This window comes from Aedes aegypti, chromosome 1, assembly GCF_002204515.2.
Source record: "Aedes aegypti strain LVP_AGWG chromosome 1, AaegL5.0 Primary Assembly, whole genome shotgun sequence".
NCBI classification, from domain to species: domain Eukaryota; kingdom Metazoa; phylum Arthropoda; class Insecta; order Diptera; family Culicidae; genus Aedes; species Aedes aegypti.
This window is the reverse complement of record NC_035107.1, coordinates 256,980,593-256,996,727: the sequence shown is the minus strand read 5'-3', so window position 1 is coordinate 256,996,727 and position 16,135 is coordinate 256,980,593. Positions and strand designations below refer to the sequence as shown.

Below are 16,135 nucleotides of genomic sequence, written 5' to 3'. Positions count from 1 at the left end.
CTTAAGAGAAGCGTTTAGAAAATTTCAAATTTGTACACAGATGATGATTATGATTATCTTCAACTTATTATGTTATATTATATTGCATCATGTTTAGAAGTTTGCCAATGTGAGCAAATTTGTAGAGACATGCCTTCTTCTACATATTCTTTGTTAAACATATTTTAACAAAACATTATTTTGTCATCTCACTGAAAATGGTATGTATCAGCAACTTCCTAATATTGAATAGGTTTTCATCAGTTTCTTAAAGATTAAAGTTAGACTGACATGCAGCTTAAATTTCAGGCAATTCTTTCAGCAGGAAGCTGTGATACAGATCTCCAAACATGATCATTTTGTGTGGAAACCAGACACAGTGCATTTTATTCTTGCCAGTACTGTAATTTCCAGTCTATTTCTAGCACTACGTACCAACAAAATTGCTAACCAAACAGTACTGCATCAAATGCTTTCAAGTTTCTAAACAACTTTGCTGAAGACCCGAACTTTCTAGGAGGACGGGATCATGAGCTAGAACCTGATAGAATATGACCAAATTACATACACATTGGCGCCACGTAGCAGCAAAATTGTGCATTAAAAATTTCAACTTATGAACGCCATAATACTTTTGAACAACTTTGTTGAAGACAGTAACTTTGTAGAAAGTAAGGATTCCGATATACTGTCTTTCGCAAAGTCGGCGATCTCCACTTGATTCCCTGCTGAATATCATTTTCGCAATTCTTTCTTCCGACTCAATATGTCCACGTATCAGTTCAATAAGTTTCGCCGGAAAATCATATGGCGGCGTCCATATTATTACGTAACGCTAAAATTGGAAATTTTTGGCCCCCTTCGTAACGCTTTTTGTATGAGAAATTTCAAATTTTTGTTTGAGCCGTAACGCTTGAGCCCTCTAGAGCGTTACGTAATTTGTGAATGCCGCCTATTCAGGCATTATCAGGCACAGCCCAATTACTTTCACTGAATCGTACGCCGTCTTGAAATCAATAAACAGGTGGTGAGTCAGCAAATTATACTCCCGGGATTTATTTTTTATATTCTCGAAGAAATCTTCATTGTTTTCAAATCTTTAACAAATTGCTGGCTTGCATTTTGCTAGATTTTGGTAAGATCTTTTCAAAACTTCCTTATAGAATTCTTGGGAAGACGTTGAGTATCTTCTTCTTCTTCTTCTTTCTGGCGTTACGGCCTAACTGGAACAAAGCCTGCTTCTCAGCTTAGTGTTCTTATGAGCACTTCCACAGTTGTTAACTGAGAGCTTTCTATGCCAATATACCATTTTTGCATGTGTATATCCTGTGGCAGGTACGAAGAGTGTTTTGGAAAGTCCAAACAAGACGCTTCGTTTTCGGGACGCCGGGAGTTTGGTTTTCGTTTCGCGGGTTTTGCAGAGCAGTGTTTTGGAAAGTCCAAACAAGACGCTTCGTTTTCGGGACGCCGGGAGTTTGGTTTTCGTTTCGCGGGTTTTGCAGAGCAGTGTTTTGGAAAGCCCAAACAAGACGCTTCGTTTTCGGGACGCCGGAAGTTTGGTTTTTTGTTTTACGTGTTGTGCTGGGCAGTGTTTTTGGAAAGCCCAAACAAGACGCTTCGTTTTCGGGACGCCGGGAGTTTGGTTTTTTGTTTCGCGTGTTGTGCTGGGCAGTGTTTTGGAAAGCTCAAACAAGACGCTTCGTTTTCGGGACGCCGGGAGTTTGGTTTTTTGTTTCGCGTGTTGTGCTGGGCAGTGTTTTGAAAAGCCCAAACAAGACGCTTCGTTTTCGGGACGCCGGGAGTTTGACTTGCGTTTCGCGGGTTTTGCTGGGCAGTGTTTTGGAAAGTCCAAACAAGACGCTTCGTTTTCGGGACGCCGGGAGTTTGGTTTTCGTTTCGCGGGTTTTGCAGAGCAGTGTTTTGGAAAGTCCAAACAAGACGCTTTGTTTTCGGGACGCCGGGAGTTTGGTTTTCGTTTCGCGGGTTTTGCAGAGCAGTGTTTTGGAAAGCCCAAACAAGACGCTTCGTTTTCGGGACGCCGGAAGTTTGGTTTTTTGTTTCTCGTGTTGTGCTGGGCAGTGTTTTGGAAAGCTCAAACAAGACGCTTCGTTTTCGGGACGCCGGGAGTTTGGTTTTTTGTTTCGCGTGTTGTGCTGGGCAGTGTTTTGGAAAGCCCAAGCAAGACGGTTCGTTTTCGGGGCGCCGAGAAGTTTTGCTGTTCGCGCTGTGTGAGTGCGAAAAGATATTCGTGTTCAGTCGAGGATGGATTACCAACTGGTGAGCTCGTTTCATGCTTATGATAACACATTTTTTCATGAACGCGTTACTTTTTTGTAATATTCATTCAAACTTTGTATGAATTGTCACTACAAGTGTCGGCATTATGCCTGTTTTATACAATGCTAATAAACAAATATAATTTTTGATATTAGTTAAAATATTTTTTGAATTGTTCGACATTATGAATGTCGACGTTTATTTTAAAACTTCTACCAAAGACTTTTCCTCTTGAGGCATAAATGTTCAATAATACTTTTATGTAATTTTCAAACAAACTGTATGGTTCGTCACTACAAGTGTCGGCATTATTCCTGTTTTATATAATTTAAAATAAACGCATATATTTTTCTCTTTTCGCCATTAATAAAAACTTCTTTTGAATGGTTCGACATTATAGATGTTGACGTTTATTTTAAATCTTCTACCAAAAACTTTTTGAGACAAAACTAAAAACTAGCTTAAAGTATAAATCGTATTTTTCCTCCTTATCCATGGATCGCATCACCGACCAAAGGTGACTCCCAGATCTTTTCCTTCTCCACTAATAAACACCCTTCCCGTGGAGATTGTGGAGATGCGGAGGTATTCTCGGTCTCTAGAAGCAACAATCATTACACCCTAACATTCCTTCCCTATCCCAACTGACTGTAAGGACTTGGCCGGCGCCGTTATTGATCAATCATATTAGATCTGCTGAAATTGCACTCCGAGAGTAAGCGGAAACTCCCATCCCTTATTCATTTGGATCGCAGTGCAATTATTACCAGTTCTGATCAATCACGGAGTAGCAACCATTGACATGTACAGTCAGTCTATGCTATGCTATGTATATCCTGTGGCAGGTACGAAGATACTATATGCCCTGGGATGTCGAGAAAATTTACAACCCGAAAAGATCCTCGACCGGTGGTTTTCGAACCCACGACCCTCAGCTTGGTCTTGCTGAATAGCTGCGCGTTTACCGCTACGGCCATCTGGGCCTCGTTGAGACGTTGAGTATAGTCCCTGCAAAATTATTAGTGAACTTAGTGGCACCAGATGATCTGACAGAATTTTTACATTATAGGGTGTTTTATGTATTTTGGACAGAGCGTTACGCGTATATAATTTGGCCACTTCCATTTGATTTTGCCGTAAATGGCCAAATTATATACGGGTAACGGTCTGTCCAAAATACTTTGATCACCCTATTTGGTGGATTACATACATGATTTCTAGTATCTTGATTATTCTACACTCATTCGCTACCGTCATCTCTCAGATACAACAACAGCACGAGTTGTAAGATGCAAATCGAGAAAGGCAAAAACTGTGCATTGAATGTCGTCTGCCACGATAACATTATTATAAATTCAAAAATTTGCATACATTTAAGATACGTCCGGTCATAAAAAAAAACAAAATATAGACAACTACGAAAAACTAAACATTATAAATACTTTGCAATTGGATTAAATGGACAACTTGAGGTTAAGTTTGCGAAAAAGTTACACGTCTTCTCGGTGAGAATTGAACTCACGACTCCCCCTCTCTAGATAGGGCGCGTTGCCCCTACGCCACGAGAGGACTAATGGACGCAGAAGTTAACCTCAATGGATCATTAAAATAACCAAAACGGCTGCTATGGAAAGGCCGCCATGATAGCGCCACCGTAGCCTTGTGTGTTTGACAGAACAGCAATACTGTCACAATGTTAAATTCCATATGGGTTCATTCAAATATTACGTAACGCAAAATTTGTCAATTTTTGACCCCCTCCCTCCCCTACGTAACAGCTTTTGTATGGACAATTTTAATTTTTTGTATGGACCGTAACACTATGTAAGACCCCCTCCCATCCTCTGTTGCGTTACGTAATATTTGAACAATCCCTATATAGTGGCACCTATGTTTTGATGCGGTGAGCACTGACAAAAACAGCATTCAATGATCCATTCGATTTCAGCTCAATAATTACGTGGTTCTATTTCGCAAAGCGCACCTCTTTCGGAAGAATTAGATCAAGGGATTGCTACGATGATCTTTTTCTGTTGCCTCTTATAAAACGATAGCGGAGCTCACCCACACGATTGTGCAAATCAACACAGTAGCTGGTGCGTATGTGGGGAAATGAACCCGGCACATCAATTCAACGCATCACTTGCGCTTCATTCTGAAGAAATTGATTCACACTTCATTTATATATGGTTTGATTATCATCATGATTGATCATGTTATCTATGGTTTGATTATCCGAAGAAACATTTGCTTTTTTGTAACTCATTACCATCAAACAGCTTCAGCAGATTTTGTGGCGCTCGATGCGTTTTATACTGTTTTCTCTCGTAGGCAGAGGTAAACATCCGAAGTGTAAGTGGAATTTGATTCTGGAGTATAAATTATGCTCCCGATAAGGAGGCACAGCTCAAGCTGTCAAATTCCATAGTGAAAAAATAGGACGTCATAACTCTGAACTTTGGCAATGCTATGACGAAGAGAAGATCCTCCTCTATAGGGTGTTTTATGTATTTTGGACAGAGCGTTACGCGTATATAATTTGGCCACTTCCATTTGATTTTGCCGTAAATGGCCAAATTATATACGCGTAACGGTCTGTCCAAAATACTTTGATCACCCTAATGGTGATTATTTTTATCCTGGTCCACTCATTTGCTTCCATTTGTTAAAAACAACGAGCTACGCACTCGGTTACCAATGGCTTTAGGGGTGAAATCATAAGTTATGTAAGATTTGAAACCTCGGTACTACACTTGCTACCCAAGTTTGATAGAACGCGGTATACTTTTCTTAACATTTTAAATTTTGCTCTATCACTTTTTTTCACGTAATTTTTGATAACTGCAAGGGACATGAACGTTCTTATTTCTCGCTGAACTTTACTAAATGACCTATGTTACAATGAGAATTTCTCGCCTCCCTCGCTCTCTTTTGATTCTAACAGTGCAACGCAAAAGCTTTTGGGAAGTTTTTCTCTGTAGATTGAAACACAATGACCTTGGCTAACGTTTCATACATAAAACGCAACGGAAAAAAGTTGTGGCTCAGAAAGTAAACAAAGAGAGCCTCTCAAAGTTAGATAGGTCCTTTTGAAAAGATACACAAGATTTTTTTTTTTATTTTCGTCTTTGGTGATCGAGTTACATAGCAAATTATGTCAAACGTAAAAATATAATGCATCGCATCATCAGTCAAACGTGATTCTCAGATCCTAATTTTATCATCCTCACAGGGACACCTTCCCACTGTAGAGATGCAGAAGGTTGCACGGTATCTACCAATACTACTTGTATAACTAACATTCCTTCCCTTCTCCAGGTAATCGTAAGGATGTGGCCTGCGGTATTTTTGACGTTTATGTTTTGAGCTCTCTAAATTTAATATGTTTTTGCTCACCAATACCCATTTTATCGTTCCATATCAAAAGTTGTTGTCTTCGAAAAGCTAGCTATTTGATTCTACTACAGAACTCCTACCCTTAAGATGTTAGGCTTACTCCTCTATCGGTTACAGTTCTCAACAGTTTGTCCACCGAAATCACGGACACCCGCCGGCGACACGGAAACCCGAACAGTCGTCATACAAACTCATCGAAATGAGGAATTCATACCGGCAGGTCCAACAAAAACAACGGGGCAAGGTCGACTGTGTTATTTGTTTATGTTTACATGTTTTTGGAGTAATGGAAAGAAGAAACCAACGCGCAAGATATGTGAGAGTAATTTGAACCATTGGCTAAGAAGAGCGAATGATGGGATTGTTCTCCAATATTTCTCAGAGCAAAACACGATTGCTGAGCATTGCTCGTTGAGTCGTTCGTTTGCGGCGTCATCATGGGACCATGGAGATTCTGTTTTGGTTTGGTATTTCTCAGCATAACCGGTGTTTAGCTTCATCAGTAATAAGTGCGTAGGATGCTGGGCCTACCTGTTGCATGAATTGTTTGCGTTTTTGTTTTTGTATGAGTAGAGGATGTATTACCCATAAGATTATTCCGGTGAACTATCCAGCATATTGTGAGTAATGTTAGATAGCTATTTTCCACCTGCTTCTCTTCTCTACAGGGTATTTTTATGATATTTGTCAATTCGATTTCAAATCCGATGAGGGACCAAGAGGATGCACAGGAGACAGGACCTGGACGAGGAGACAAAACCTCAACGAGAGTTGGAGGCCAAGGTCAGTTCGAGGCTAGCGAGTGCATAGTTCATAATTAGGCTGATTGATCAGAGAACGAGTTCGGAAGAGCTGGAGGAACTCTAAAGTCAGGAGGGGTTTGGAGGACGACGCAGTTGACCAGGAGGAGCTCGAAACTAGGAGGAGTATAGCAGCTAGGAGGAGCTCGGCGCCAGGAGGAGCTGTGTTTAGTGTCATTGGTAGTGTGATAGTGTGTTTAAGAAAAAAAAAACTTAATAATACCGAATCCTCCGAACGGCACTGTTGCGCCGGCTACGTCCTCTCTGTTTTGATTCTCTTCACGTGTGCTTGCCGGGCCAGAGAGAGAGCTTCACGTTTCAGCTCCCACCGCTCACGTCATCGTCGTGAGAATGTTTCTGTTTTGTTTATCTCGCTCACCTCAACAGAGCTGCGTTAGCATCAGATTCCGAGCAGGGTTGGTCCCTAAACATTCTGTCCTGTAGCGGCTCGCTTCTGATGGCCCATTCAGTCTGTCGTTGACAGTCATTCGAGTCGTTCGAGGGGGATGCTACAACGTTTCTATTTTCGTCTAGCGCCATTTGCGGGTGTTTTTTCGATGCGAGTTATAGAATTGTTGGTGTTTTGTTAATTGCACAAACAGTTAAATCGATACGGATTTTTAAATAAATCCAACACAATCGCGGTGTGTAATTTGACGGGTCGCGTTCGCGCGTGTGACAGGTGATTTTCCAAGTCACGTGCTTGTGACGAGAATGGAATGTGTGTAAATCACTGCAGGCTAGGCAGGAAAAATAGTGTAGATTGGTAATTACCGTAGATAATTACTCGCAATTTGTTGTGCTAGCTTACTTTGAAAGAGAATGCTCATATGAGTGAATATTGGTGAAGCGAAGTGTAATGTCATCAAATTGATAGTTCGAGTTGTTTTTTGCGTAAATCAATTAAATTAATGGATTAGATTCTAGTCGCAGTGGATAAAAGTTAAAGTGGATTGTCTGCTTGGGATAAGAAGTGATCGAAGAAGATTGGAATGTCAGAAGAGTTTTACGCAGAAGAAGCTCAGAAGTGCTTTGATGTTTTGCCGCGAGGGTTAGTCCCGGAAAGAACGCGCTCGACCGTTCATTGACAACTTGCTAAGTGATTGACGTGTGTGAGAATTTCCTTGCCCGAAGTTGTTTGTTCGACTTGTTTCCATTCTTTCCTGGCGAATGGTCTTTGGTGAATGTAGTACTAGATCGAAACGGGCTGCTGTGATTGAAGTTTATAAAAAATAGAATAGCATTTTTGAAGCTGCTAGAAACCCAGTTTCCAGCTTGTCGTGTGAATGAAAGCAGACTTCCAATCACAAATCTCATTGGACTTTCTGACAATCAGGTAAGTCTCATTTCCTGTGGCTTAATTAATCGGCTGCTACTTGTAAGACATTCCTCCGATGGCTCATATTTCACCGGATGACAGTGTTTTGTTCTTCTCATCTCACGCCCCACGGATCACACACAAAAAAGCTAATCTGGAAAAAATAAAAATAGACAAAGCCCAAAATAGATACCTCGGCTTGATAGCCAATCTGGAGTAGCAGGTTTCCATCTTCGTAAAGCCCGAAGGGACCGGAATCCCATCGCGTACCTTCTACCACCGCATGCACACCCTTTTCTGACTTGCGGCGCAACACAAAATTTAATCATCGCCACAAATCTTTTGTGATCTTCGGCTCTCCCGTTCATCATACGAACGATGTTCGCTCGGTTTTTTGTTTTGTTCTCTATCGCATCTCTTCCACATCTAGTGTTTTGGTTTTGAAACATCCTCCGATTGCTATCTTCTTTGCGAGTTTGTAAAGTCAAACCGCGGAATCGTTCAGGTTCCAGGGATGCTATATCTATGAATTTCTTAAAATTTATCGTAAAAATGTTTTCCAATTTATTTATTATTTCTTAATTAACGAGATTTTAAGCCCTGGGTTGAGTATCGTAACCAACAGCTCTATTTCCATTCCAAAACAAGTCATTAACGTTCTTCTTCTTCTTTTTTCTGGCATTACGTCCCAACTGGGACAAAGCCTGCTTCTCAGCTTAGTGTTCTTATGAGCACTTCCACAGTTTTTAACTGAGAGCTTTCTTTGCCGATTGACCCTTTTTGCATGTGTATATCGTGTGGCAGGTACGAAGATACTCTATGCCCTGGGAATCGAGAAAATTTCCCTTACAAAAAGATCCTCGACCAGCTTTTGCAGGATTTCATTCCAATCACACGTCGTAAAACTTCTATATTCACGAAGTTTCCAGAAATTCCCTTAACGAATGCATATCGTTGAGAACGTCAACAAAGTTTTCCATCGTTTGGACTCAGATGTTAAAAAATGGTTCCTTTGATTAAGGTGTGAAAGGTTGTTTTCACTGCTTTGTGAGCCATCATGCATTTGTTCGATCAAAACTAATTGTGCTCGACTGAGGTTCAAGATCACTGGGGAATTTTTCGGCTTCGCAGTCACCAAAGCAATCAAACGATTATTATTTTTCTTGTTTCTTGACACCGAAACATTATGTATAATACACCGATTATTATATGTCTTATATATGTCTTATATATTTAGAGGGAAATCCACGTATTTCATCATGCTATAGGAATGAAGGAGGATACCCGAAGATCCATGTAATCTGGTTTAACATTTTATTATAACGTTCAATTGTTGTATTTTGACCACTCACTATGTAACAGTGAACCGTTAGTTGTGAGACGATTAAAAACTGAGTGCGACCAAAATAGAAATGAATAAGACGGTAAAACTGATAAAAGCAACGGAAAGTGATAATTTCATTGCATTATTTAAAATAAACGATTAAGATTTATCAAAACTTTATTGCACAATACAAAAGCCGTTTTGGGAAAGCATTCTCACAATAAAAGCCATTGATAACCGAGTAAACGTCAAACATAATCAAAAGTGTCAAGCTTTTAATTGGTTCTCAATTTTAAAAGTTGAGTTTAAATATAATATAGCCATTATTTGAGCGGAAAAAATTGTCAAAGTAGTAGCAAAAACACACTTTATCGTGTTATTTCATAAAATAAGGGTATGGTCAAAAGTTTAAGAATCCTATTGTCTAAATCTGGCATCCCTGGGAATCGTCATCAACTTGCTTCTTCGACGTCGTTCAATTCGATTCGGCAAAATAAAACAAAACAAAATCTGCGCATAAAATACGACAGAAGGCAAAACAAACCGCACTTCGATTTAAACGGCCATCATCAACAACAACAATGCGCATAAAATATTAAAGTATGATCCGTACACGAATGCTCACGACCGGACGACGAAGGGACGGAGGAATCCGGTTTGTTCGTTAGGAGTACGATTCTCGCCGGCCAGTTCTCTCGTGCACTTCGGGTGTACGCAACAACACTTCTCGTTCGGTTCACCATGCGTTCATCTGCGCGCTTTGAACCCCATTGTACATCTATTAAAAAATGATTTTGAATTGGAATTCATATTCGTTTTGATGATTCTCTTTTTTTATCCTTAATCTTCTCCATCGTCGTCCCCGTTGACCGTCGATTCAACCTTTGCAACGCAACGCCGCCGTATGTCGTGTTCTTGACTTGCGTGACCTGGATGATGGGCAAGGTCTTCCCGAAGCAGCGGCAGGCTCAATGGGGTCCTAAATTTTCAGGTTTCAATTGAACAATAAGATAGAGCATGTTTTTGCAACTACTTTGGGATTTTTTCCCGCTAAAATAACAATTAATTCATAACTAAACCAAAATTTATGAAAAAAAAAACCTCGTTGGAATTTATATTTTGACGGTTTTGATCATATTTGACGTTTACTTCGACGATGACAACCCACTGGGCTGAATTTTTCAACACTGGAGCTGTTCCTATCTGACACTTCGGAAGGTACACGGAAACATTAATTTACCCAAAATCTAAGTTGAAATCTGGGGGTATTGCATGAACTCAAGAATGCATAAAATTTTTTTTTTGCTAACACCTATACACAACATTAGAAAATTGAGTAAACGTGTATTTCTGACGTAAGCTCAAGCGTCTGGTACAAATCCTGCTTTAGGACTTTGGTACCCTATTTCAATTCTGGAGTGGTGGATTCTCCCTCATCTAGGGTTGGAGAATTCGGTGGATGCTTCCTTTTGATTTGAATTTTTGATTTCTCGGCATCGGACGAAGAGCCTCTTCTTACCTACACGCCGCCACCGTTTTTGCCGTGCCTCCATCATCGGTTCACCGACGCGTCGGCTTGTAAGTGTTTTTCCGTGTCTTCTTCGGCGGGATGCTGCTGACGAATCTATTCAAACTACAACAGCTTTGCATCGATTCGGAAATTGTTTTATTTTGTTGTGATTGGAGAGGCTTCATATTTTTTTGTTCGATGAAGAATTTATGTGGGAATCGATACTGTACTTGAGACCGGATTTTGTGTTTCGTCTCAAGCTATTTTGGGCGTTGGATTAGCCAGCTCTTGTGGTGTCTGGATTTTTTTGTCTATGGATACAAACTGAAAATTATTTTTCTACTGCTTTGATTTTATATTTACATCAATATACTGATTTTTCGTCTGTTAAATGTTAGTTCATTAGTGAATTTAGAGGGAGTTTTTATTTTATTATGTATTTTGGCATCTCAACTGACAGTTCTGATCCATTTCTCTTTTGATCCTCTTTTTTGCTAGTAACTTCTCCAAATTAAAAAAAAAATCCATTAAGTTTCTTGTCCATGAAGCAAGATATGGTAAAGAATCAATCATACAGCACGAAAACTCGTTGCGAAAAGTGAATCAGTTTTGTTTTTGCAATAATGCCAAGAGAGCAACATGAAGGGAAATCGATCAATGCAGATAAGTTAGTAAGTTTTAATAATGCTTTGCCGGGCCAGATTTACAAATGTGTGGGGTCCAGGACAGGGTTGGGAAAACATCTGAAATTCATTCTACAGTAGTCAAACAAAGCCAATCGCAGTCAGCGAAGCCAGTGAAACTCACGCCTGTAGGCAAAGAGCCTTGAAAATCGCAAAACACCCGTTGCTAAGGGCAACCAAAAATTACTGTAGAAAAATGTTCTATTTCCAGCATTTTAAGCCTTCAATGACACTAACAATTTAGAAAATTCATGCACCCAACATAGGCTACTTGATGAGATTCACTTGTTTGAACTACTGTACTGGGAAAGCCACGTGATTTTCGCGAAATTCAAGCCTACTACTATTACCATTCCCAGCACTGGTCTAGGAGCCAAGGTCTTATGAAGGCTTTTTCCGCAAAATTATGGAATGAATTAAAAGATTAACTCCCAATTTTTTTTGGTTTATGTTCTGAGGTCCCTATAATAAAGAATGCTAAAAACATCTCATAGATGTTACCTATGTTCAGACTTTTTTAATACTTACTTTTTTAATAATAATTTATCATAAATTTTTAAAATTTAAAAACAAACCGATATTGGAAGAAACTATTTTATTTGCTATTAAATATATGATTTTGTGGATATTATGTTTTCTTTTTGTTTGAATTTACGAGAGTTTATACAGATGCAAACGCACTTAGTGATGTTATTTGTTTTACACACGTGAATTTTTTTTGTATTTTTTGTGATATTAATTCATCACCAGTTTCATTGATTCGAAAATTTTCTTCTTGTTAGTTAATTTATTTGAGTTTTTTCAATTAACGTTATTGTATTCAAAATGTTGTACAAGCGGTTTACCACCATTTTTTTCTTGAATTGAAGAAATCTATGTGCTTTGCTAATGATTGATAAATTTATTTTCACTATAAGAAATTTAAACATTTAGATCCTATCAATCGATCTGTCTAAAATCTAAAATTGTGAGGTCCCGAGTTCGAAATTTTCTCGGTATTCTATTTTCAGAGCATAGAGTATCTTCGTGTTTACCATACAATATATTGACAATCCGATATTTTGAAGTTCTCTCTCCGTCGGTATTCTAGTTTAATGCATCACCGATGCATGAGAATTGGCTTTGTCGGGGTTGCATTAGTTAGATTGCTAACGTCAAACTTCGGTGTATTTTTTTTATTGGTGATTCATTTCTAATGTGAATTTCGATCTAAAGTTAATCTTAATGCACAGTACAATTGCAAAAATGGACAATAGGCAAAGAAAGGTCTCAGTTAATAACTGTGGAACAAATGATTCAAAAGTGCGATAACATTGAAGATTTAGGTGCTAGGGTAACCAATATATTTTGGATCCCCTGGGCCATTTTCCTGCTAATTTCCCAGTTTAAATCGAAAGACCAACTCAATTCGCATGCTATTTGTTAAGATGGGATCATTCCGCACATGCATCAACCGTTTGTACATAGAAAATGTGTACATTTTATCTGAAATTAATTTAATTTACTCGGTTCATCCATGCAACCGTTACAACTTGTTACACACAAAAATTGAAGCCGTCATAAATTTTTCAAATGTAAACAAAAACTTTTTTTCAAATTTCTGTACTACAAGCGTAGAATTTCTTCGGTTTTCCATTGTCAATCGATCGTTTAGACCAGTGCTTCCCAAACTTTTTCAACTTTCGCCCCCTTGAGACCAATAGTTATTTGAAATCGCCCCCCTGATATGTGAATTCAATATTTTAATTTAATTTGAATAAATATGTACATTTAAAAATATTTTCTTAAATATCGATAACCCCCAATTATCTATAGAAATAAAAATAGAATGGTGTTTGTATGTCACGAAATGGCTTACGAACGGGTCAACGGATCTGAATGATTATTTCTCCGTTTTGTTCGTCAAGGGTTCCAACGTGTTTGTGTGTATAAAAATCCAAATATATTCACCAGGAAAGTCGGAAAAACGAGAATGGACGGAACTGTCATTTTGTATGGGACGATTCATAGCATTTATCAATAGCCTACTTGATGGCAAGTTTGGAATAATTTATTAGACTGCAATTTATTATAGCAATTTTCACAATATTTTGCGTGCATTACAGGCTACTGAATCAGATTTCGATACAAGTTCGGCCCAGTTCAAACAATTTTAATGTAATACAGGTATGTTTCGTTTTTATCAACACGATCGGCAATTTTCAGTTGATAAAAACGGAACCGTGACAAAAACGGAATAATTTTCTTAGACAAAATATTTTACAAATTTGAAAACAAAATTGCAGTTTTGTCAGGACAATACACATTTTCATCATTTAAACGCGCAGTATTGATGTTTAAGAGCTGTAAGGAGCATTTAGATTGTTCATTGTTATAGGTTCTTAATGAAAATTGATTGCAGACTCCTATCAATCAATATGATTTTGTAATGAATCATCAATAGTTTTAGTTTTCTTGGTTAGAATTTCAATAAATGTAATGTATAATTTTAAAACGATAATCACATAAATGTCCTATGTATCATGTGCATCATATTTGTAAAAATAACTACAAGGAAGTGAGTCAAGCTGATCTTTCTTATTTTTTTTAACGGAAGATTAAACAAGAAACATCTTTTTTTCCCACTGTTCATCCTCATCCTTCTGCTTCTTCTTCTTCTTTTTGGAATTATATCCCAATTGAGAAATAGCCTTCTTCTCAGCTTAGTGTTCTTATAAAATAAGTTTTTGTGGCCATACCTGATTGGCGATTAAATGTGGAATTATGTTGCAAAAGTTTGGCAAACTGAAATGAATATTTACGTTTTCCTGTACTTTGAATTGCCAAAATGTTATCAGTAAAATGATTATGACTATCAGCTTCGACAGGGAAGCACTAATCGCCAATCTAGAGCAGCGCCACCATCGCATTTAGCTTTTCGTTAGAACACAAAACCTGGCAATAAACTAATTTAAAGCTCTAGTTTTTTTTAAGTAAAAATAATATTAAATACCTGGGGGTGCGGATTCGAACTGTTAGGTCTTTCAAATTGAGCACGATATTTTCCTGAATGCACACTTGCATGCATCACACAAAGCTTCTTCAGTTCAATTCAGGCACTACACTCAATGAATGCATTTAATCAGAAAGTTTCTGGTCATATGCCAGTAAGAAACATATTAAAATGAGGTGTAATGGACTTATACTGCCGTGAATCGCAAGTCAGTCTCATCTGCATTTTCGTCAAAATTGAGTTGAGTTCAGTTTTCAGCATCTCTCCCAATGCTCTTTCAGCTGAACTAATGAAATAATATGATTTGTTCGGAAAAAATAGGAAAAAAAAACAGCAAGTCAAATTGTCTCATAATCAAAAGTAACCGCATATCAGTCCCACTACAGACTTTTGCACCGTGGAACTCATAACTGTAACTTATTTTGATCATCTTTATGTTTTTCTCGGAAAGATATCGTAGTAAAAAGCAAGTTGTGAAAGTTTCATTAAGATTGTAACATGTTCCAATCCTCTGGAATTTTACATACAAATAGGAAAACGAGTTTGAAAATTTCACAGCCCATTTTCTCAATGCCTACTTTTTACAGATGGGACTGACTTGCGATTCACGGCAGTATACATAATTTGAACTAAGTACCACTTTTTTAACAGCTGGCGAACTTTGTGTTAAATAAATTGTATAACATTTTTAAGCGTGACGAAATCATGACCGTACATTTCTAGGCTTTTTGGATTCATTTTTACGAATATTTTAGCTTGACAGCGAATATTTTAGCTTGATAGCTGCTTGCTGATTTCCAGTTCGCATCCCTTAGTTAAATACCGTTTTGATTCATATTACGGACACTTAAGGACTCAGTGAAGTATAACCCAACATAGAGCATACAAAATAAATCATTCTGTTTGATTCCTTAGCGCTATCGAGCTTAGGAAGCCCTTATCTTTCGAATGGTGGGTAAAGAATACGCTTCCGCAACTTGAATAATTTTAAATAAATCAGAATGTGTGGCCTTTTCATGATTCTTATTCCGGATGCTTCCTCACTTTTGCCTCATATTCCGGACACTTTGAATCAAATTCCGGACAGCTCATGATAATCATTAATGGAACAGTCAAATCATCAATTGAAATCGTCAAACCACTAAAGAGACATCTAAGGTAGTTGGGCAATATAAATTTTCGAAGATATTTATGGAAAAAGCTTACTAAATCGAGCCTCGAATTTGAGAACTTTTGAACGGCAAAAATTGAAACATTTCGTGTGAAATGTTTCCCATACAAAGTAGAGTGTCCGGAATTTGAAGCTGTCCTTAATATGAATCAAAACGGTACTGCTGGTCCCGTCAAACTTCGTTTTGCCATCAAGTAGGCTGCTGAAAAATGGCATGCAATCTTCCATATAAAACGACAGATTAGTTTTCAGTTGTTTTTCCAGTTAAGGTCATTATAGAACGAAGCCACACCTCAAATTTTCAAGAGCACAAGACTTGAGAACCAAAAAGCGCTACGCGTTAAAAATTTATCCCATTGGTCACCACCAGCAAGCAAGTAATTTGATTGATTTTCAACGCGAACTGTTGTCAGATTCTCCAGTCTTGTGCACTTGAAAATTGAAAGTTTGGCTTCGTTTTATAATCACCTTAATCCAGAGAATTTTCCAAATCGTTTCCTTCACTCAAACACGTCGGAATACTTGACCAATGTAACAGTGAAATAATCATGTAAGTCTATTAGTCCGTTCTTGACCCCTTTCGCGACATACAAAAACCACAGACGTAACAGCTAGAACAATTATCAATTCAAAACATAGTCACGTGACCATTTACGCCCAATAAGGCAATCCATGAGACAGCTGC

General features: G+C 38.2%; 1 protein-coding gene across 1 annotated transcript in view; it reads left to right on the top strand.

Moving 5' to 3' along the window:
* Positions 1 to 6,925: 6,925 nt before the first annotated feature.
* Positions 6,926 to 16,135, top strand: part of LOC5576344 — an 877,728-nt gene continuing 868,518 nt past the window's right edge. Inside the window, 1 exon segment of the mRNA XM_021837621.1 lies at positions 6,926 to 7,788. The gene's annotated coding sequence lies outside the window, so the exon portion shown is untranslated.